The sequence below is a fragment of the Hypanus sabinus genome, chromosome 10, assembly GCF_030144855.1.
Source record: "Hypanus sabinus isolate sHypSab1 chromosome 10, sHypSab1.hap1, whole genome shotgun sequence".
In the NCBI taxonomy this organism is placed as follows: domain Eukaryota; kingdom Metazoa; phylum Chordata; class Chondrichthyes; order Myliobatiformes; family Dasyatidae; genus Hypanus; species Hypanus sabinus.
In genome coordinates this window covers 136,432,835-136,440,395 of record NC_082715.1, presented here as the reverse complement: position 1 = coordinate 136,440,395, position 7,561 = coordinate 136,432,835, and positions in this window count along the sequence as shown.

Sequence of the window (7,561 nt, the reverse complement as noted above, 5' to 3'; positions counted from 1 at the left end):
TGAGTGGCTGACAGGCAGCTGGGTGGCTACTAGATCTGTTGCAGACTTTGCAATAGAATTCCAGACGCTGGCAGCTGAAAGCAAGTGCGATTTGAAAGCACTCCTCACAGCCTTTCACTGTGAAGGACGAACTTGCCAGTAGGGAGTGGAGGTGCAGCCTGGAGGAGCTGAAAATCACGGCCTTCTGGATTGAGAGAGGTTCTTCTTGTGTCACTCCACGTCCATTGTCACTGACATCACCAGCTCCTGAAGGGTCAGAAAGCGAACCAATCCAGTTCGGACAAACTCCCCTGACACCTGAGGAGAGGGAGAGATACATGAGAGGGGGGGGGGGCATTGTCTTTACTGCCCTGAGCCAGCAGTAAAGGGCAGAAGCTCGCTGGGGGATGGGAGGACCTCAGCGAGCAGAACGACCCAACTCCACACCCCACCCCCCGCTCCCGTTTACCATGATCCATTGAGAAGACCACTGCGCTTAGTGCATTTATGGGCTCGTGCAGCTGATAACATCCTCAATGTCGAATTGGCAGAGAAGACGTGCATTCCTTTAGAGGCCTGTCCCACACTCTGGAAGGTTCAAGTGTTAGATGGCGAGGCCATCGGCTCTGGGGAAACTAAGGACAGAACAAAGCCTCTTCGGTTTTCCACAAGCAAAAGCCACCTTGAAGCAATTTCTCTGTACCTTCTTGAATCCTCTCGAGGCCCTCTGATTCTCGCCTATCCCTGGCTGCACCTTCACCTGGGCCACTGGATCTCTTCATTGGAGCCCTTCGCTCCTGCGTCCCCCGGTGCACAAAGAAGCAGCTGCAACAGTTGAAGGGTTAGTCCCTGTGACTCTCCTGACTCCTCATTGCATCTTACACATTTGCCTCCTGAACTTCGTGATCTGTGAGGTATTTAGTGAACGGAGCTACTGAGTTGCCACCTCACAGACCATATGAATGTACCATTGGACTTCTCCCTGGCACTGTTGCCCCAAGAGGTTGGTTATATTCTCTGTCTACCCCAGAAACCATGGCCATGGTGGAATATATCCAGGATGTTCCATTAGCCCTTCCCCCTCACTGGCCATTTCTGGCTTCTTTGTTCCCAATAAAGACTGTGGTCTTCATCCCTGTATTAACTATCTAGGTCTCAATGAAATTACCATTATCCATTATCCTCTCCTACTGACATTGCATGCTAAATACCGGAGGTGAGGTGAGGGTGATAGCCCTCGACATCAAGGCAGCATTTGACCGAGTGTGACATCAAGGTGCCCTAGCTAAAATGGAGTCAATGGGAATTAGGGGTAAAACCTTCCACTGGTGGAATCATACCTGACACAAAGGAAGATGGTTGAGGTGGTTGGAGGTCAATCACCTCATCCTCCGGACATCACTGCAGGAGTTCCTCATGGCGGTGTCCTTCGCCTGCTTCAGCAACGACCTTCCTTCCGTCATGAGGTCAGAAGTGGGGTTGTTCGCAGATGACTGCACAGTGGTCTGCACCATTCATGACTGCTCAGATAGTGAAGCAGTTCAAACCCAAATGCAGTACCTGGACAATATCCAGGCTTGGGCTGACAAGTGCCAAGTAACATTCGAGCCACGCAAGTGCCAGGTGATGACCATCTCCAACAAGAGAGGCTCTAGCCATTGTCCCTTGACATTCAGTGGCATCACCATTACTGAATCCCCTACTGTCAACATCCTGGGAGTTACTATTGACAGGAAACTGAACTGGTCTAGCCATATAAACACCGTGGCTACCAGAGCAGGTCAAAGAGTAGGAATTCTGCGGCATGCAACTCACCTCCTGACACCCCAAAGCCTGTCCACCATCTACAAGGCTCAGGTCAGGAGTGTAATGGAATACTCGCCACTCGCCTGGGTGAGTGCAGCTCCATCAACACTCAAGAAGCTTGACACCATCCAGTACAAGGCAGTCCACCTGTTTGGTACCCCTTCCACAAGCACCCAATCCCCCCACCATCGACAGACAGTTGCAGCAGTGTGTACTATCTACAAGATGCACTGCAACAGCACACCAACGTTCCTAAGACAGCACCTTCCAGACCCCCGACCACTGCCACCTAGAAGGCCAAGAACAGCAGATACCTGGGAACACCACCTCTTGAAAATCCCCCCCCCCCCCACAATACAATTACCGCCCTGACTTGGGAACATTATCGCCATTCCTTCATTGTCGCTGGGTCAAAACCATGGAATTCCCTCCCTAACAGCATTGTGGGTATAACTACACCTCAGGGACTGCAGTGGTTCAAGAAGACAGCTCATCCCCACCTTCTCAAGGGCAATTAGGGATGGGCAATAAATGCTGGCTTAGCTGGTGACGCCCACGTCCCATAAATGAATAAACAAAGTATATTATATTCATGCATTCATCATGTTTGGCAGGTCTGCCAGAAACTTTGTGAAGCTTTGGAAAACGAGTTTGATCCTTCCAAAGTCTCCTTCCTAGATTATGTTGTGTTATGTAGATGGAGCCAGGGAAGGTTATTGCCATCACTGACTGGCCACAGCCAAAGACCTTAAAGTAAGTGCATGGGTGTCTTGGCTTTGCCAATTTCCTTCTTTTCAAATCTTTTTATTATTATTATTAACCAAAATAACAAGAGTACATCGAAGTAGGTAACACTTCCAGTGTCTCAAAGGAAAAAGAAACAATGTTTTAAAGATTGAAAAATACGGTGACTCAAAAAATGTTGCCAAATTCTATAGGCACTTCATTCACCATGATTGTCGCTCCAATCTCTATCCTCACTGTGGGATCTCTGTTCCATATTCATTGGATTACTGAGGTGCAAACTACTTTTGATGAATTAAAGAGTCTACTCACTTCAGCCCCAATACTGATGCACCCAGACCCTGAGCTACTCTTTATTGTTGAGGTTGATGCGTCCGAGCTTGGTGTTCGAGCTGTTCTCTCTGAGGTCTGGGACTGACTATAAGGTTCACCAGATGCCTGTCCCTGTCAAGAGGAACTATGAGGTCGATAGCTGAGTGCTTAGCAGTCCAACTGGCATTAGAATAGTGGCACCAATGGTTGGAAGGTTCAAAACGCCCCTTTGTTGGAGTGAAGCATCACAAAAATCCTGCCTATGTCCAGGAGACTAAATGCCTGAATCTCCGACAGGCTAGATGGGCACTTTTTTTTAAAAACAACTCTTACAGACAAGGCTCAAAGAACGTGAAGGACGATGCCCTTTCCTGGCAGTGTGCCTGTTCTGAGAAGGACTGCCCTCCACAGCCCATCATATCCAGGGACAGCACTCTGCCTCCTGTTGCCATTCCGCCGGAGACACAATGCGACGAATCCAACCCTAATGGGGTTCCAGTGTCAGTCCCCCAGGCAGGAAGATCCAAGATTCACCTCTGCAAGCTCACGCTTCCCATTTCGCTATTTGTGGAGGGGACTTTGGAGTTTATTCAAAGACACTTCCGGTGGCCAGAGATGACGAGGGATATCCAATCGTTTGTGCACTCCTGTTCTATCTGTGCTCAACACAGATCCTCTGACCAGTGTCCTTTTAGGGTTCTGCACCCTCAGCCCGTCCCACAACACCCCTGATCCCACATCCATATTGATTTCATTACCAGCCTATCATCATCACCAGGTAACACTGTTATTCTGGTGGTGGCAGACCATTTTTCTAAAGCTGCTCACTTCACTTGCCCTGCCTAAACTTCCCTCCGCCTAAGGAGCTGCTGATATTTTGCTGGAGGATGTTGTCAGGTTTTGTGGCATGCCGGCTGACATTGTCCGATTGTGGCCCCCAGTTCCTGTCCCATTACTGGAGGGCTTTCTGGACTGCTTGGCTCTTCCTTCAGACTCTCTTCAGGTTTCCAGCCCCAGTCCAGTGATCAGGTGGTGCGTGGCCAAGTGGTTAAGGCGTTGGACTAGCAATCTGAAAGTCGTGAGTTCGAGCCCCAGCCGACACAGCGTGTTGTGTCCTTGAGCAAGGCACTTAACCACACATTCTTCCAGTCCACCCAGCTGAAAATGGGTACCAGCAAAATGCTGGGGGTTAACCTCACGATAGACTGGCGTCCTATCTCGTACTCTCAGTCGCTTCACGCCATGGAAACTGGCATAAGCCTATAAGGCTCAGGACCGACTTTAACTTTACCCAATGATCAGACGGAACGGTTTAATCAGGCCCTCGCGGAATACCTCCGCTGCTTTGTGTCCTCCTGGAGTCAGCTCTTGATTGGAACAGAACACGTACATAACATTCTGCAGAGCTCCTCCTCCAGCTTGTCCCCATTTGAATGCCAATTCCAGTTTCTGCTGTCACTTTTCTCCGGTCAGGAAGTGGAGGTTGGGGTTCCAACTGCTGAGAAGTTTGTTGCTCGATGCAGGAAGACCGAGAGCAGGGCTCGGCCAGCCCTGAAGCACACCTCAACTCATCACCAGAAGCAGGCCAACAGAAGGAGGAGATTTATTCATCTGTTCAGGCCAGGATGGAGGGCTTGGCTCTCAACATAGGACTTACGTTTGTGAGTCGTCCAGATAATTGACTCCAGAATTGTTGGGCCTTTTGAGATAATTGTACGGGTCAACCCTGCCAGATTCTAGCTGCCTCATCCTGGATCTTTGAGAGTAAGCCTCACTTTTTATGTCTCCCGTGGTAAGATCTCCTCTGCCTCCTCCAGTTGCCTCCCCACCTCTCACATCGTAGGTGGTGGTCCCACTAATACAATGAGGAGGCTGCTTGATCCTCAACATCATGGTGAGAGCCTCCACTACATGGTTGACTGGGAAGGATATGGTCCAGGGGAGCATACCTGGGTGCTGGCATGATATATCTCAGACGCAGACCTGCAGGAGCTGGCCAGAGGGGAAGACACTGTCACACCTTGAATTGGCCACTAGATGGAGGCAGAGATGAGAAGGCTAACTCCTTCCTGTTCACCTGCCCATTCGGCGAATTAGCAATTTACTGTTACCACTTGTGGCTTGGTTGGAGCCCGACACAAGTTCCTTGTTTTATTGTCGAGTCTTGGCGACATCTTTTTCTCTATTGCTTTTTTTAATGCATTTTCTACAACACTACAGATAAGAAAAAAACCCCAAACCAAAATGAAAAAAAATTAATACAGTGCAAAAATAAACATACAATAATAATATAATGCAAAAAGGATAATTGAGAAAGCACCCAAATTGAAGTCATGTAAAGTTAGTATCCTCCCCAAGCCCCACAACAAAAAAAAACTCCAGACCAACCACAACACAATATAGAGAATATTAATCAGGACATTCAAACCCCCAAAGCTGTAAATACACTTGAAAACAGAAGATAATAATGCCAACTACCAAAAAAAAGAGCTGACAGTAAGGGACTGAAAAAAAAACCTTAATTAAGAAGGTTATGAAAGTACTCAATAAAAGGTCCCCCAGACCTTATGAAACTTTATATCCGAATTAAGAATTGAATAAAGAATTTTTTCAAGGTCTAAACAGGACATAATATCATTAAGCCATTGAGCATGCATTGGCGGGGCAACATCTTGAGACATCTTTTATAAGTGAAGCCTTCCCTTTGTTTGTAGGTATCTCTGATTTCTAAAACCTCTGTTAATGTTTTTTTTTATTTGAAACCCCTGTGAGTTTTTTGGACCTGCTGCCTCTATCTTACTTGCTAAAGAAACTAGTAAAGCCTTGTTGGATTTTTTCTCTTGTAACTTTGTGACTTGTCTGCAAATTGGGTTCACCACTATTCAGTGTGAGGAAAATTAAAACTGAAGAGGTAACCTAGTTAATTCTGACAACTACAGGAGTTGTGTCATCTCCCCACGCAGAGCTGTGTTTGAGTGTACAAGAGTTCTGTTACCTCCCCACACTGGTCTGTGCTTGAGTCTGCAGGGGACACGTCACCTCTGTACACGGGGTCCAGTGCTTGAGTCTACAGGGGACATGTCACCTCTGTACACGGGGTCCAGTGCTTGAGTCTGCAGGGGACACGTCACCTCTGTACACGGGGTCCAGTACTTGAGTCTACAGGGGACACGTCACCTCTGTACACGGGGTCCAGTGCTTGAGTCTGCAGGGGACATGTCACCTCTGTACACGGGGTCCAGTGCTTGAGTCTGCATGGAACACGTCACCTCTGTACACGGGGTCCAGTGCTTGAGTGTGCATGTGACACGTCACCACCGTACACGGGGTCCAGTGCTTGAGTCTGCAGGGGACACGTCACCTCTGTACACGGGGTCCAGTGCTTGAGTCAGCAGGGGACACGTCACCTCTGTACATGGGATCCAGTGCTTGAGTCTGCAGGGGACACGTCACCTCTGTACACGGGGTCCAGTGCTTGAGTCTGCATGGAACACGTCACCTCTGTACACAGGGTCCAGTGATTGAGTCTGCAGGGGACACGTCACCTCTGTACACGGGGTCCATTGCTTGAGTCAGCAGGGGACACGTCACCTCTGTACATGGGATCCAGTACTTGAGTCTGCAGGGGACACGTCACCTCTGTACACGGGGTCCAGTGCTTGAGTCTGAAGGGGACACGTCACCTCTGTACACGGGATCCAGTGCTTCAGTCTGCAGGGGACACGTCACCTCTTTACACGGGGTCCAGTGTTTGAGTCTGCAGGGGAAACATCACCTCTTTACACGGGGACCAGTGCTTGAGTCTGCAGGGGACACGTCACCTCTGTACACGGGATCCAGTGCTTCAGTCTGCAGGGGACACGTCACCTCTGTACACGGGGTCCAGTGCTTGAGTCTGCAGGGGACACGTCACCTCTGTACACGGGGTCCAGTGTTTGAGTCTGCAGGGGACACGTCACCTCTGTACACAGGGTCCAGTGCTTGAGTCTGCAGGGGACACGTCACCTCTGTACACGGGGACCAGTGTTTGAGTCTGCAGGGGACACGTCACCTCTGTACACGGGGTCCAGTGCTTGAGTCTGCATCGGACACGTCACCTCTGTACACGGGGTCCAGTGCTTGAGTCTGCAGGGGACACGTCACCTCTGTACACGGGGTCCAGTGTTTGAGTCTGCAGGGGACACGTCACCTCTGTACACCGGGTCCAGTGCTTGAGTCTGCAGGGGACACGTCACCTCTGTACACGGATCCAGTGTTTGAGTCTACAGGGGACACGTCACCTCTTTACACGGGGTCCAGTGCTTGAGTCTGCAGGGGACACTTCACCTCTGTACACGGGGTCCAGTGCTTGATTCTACAGGGGACACGTCACCTCTGTACACGGGATCCAGTGCTTCAGTCTGCAGGGGACACGTCACCTCTTTACACAGGGTCCAGTGTTTGAGTCTGCAGGGGAAACATCACCTCTGTACACGGGGTCCAGTGCTTGAGTCTGCATCGGACACGTCACCTCTGTACACGGGGTCCAGTGCTTGAGTCTGCAGGGGACACGTCACCTCTGTACACGGGGTCCAGTGCTTGAGTCTGCAGGGGACACGTCACCTCTGTACACGGGGTCCAGTGTTTGAGTCTGCAGGGGACACGTCACCTCTGTACACCGGGTCCAGTACTTGAGTCTGCAGGGGACACGTCACCTCTGTACACGGGGACCAGTGTTTGA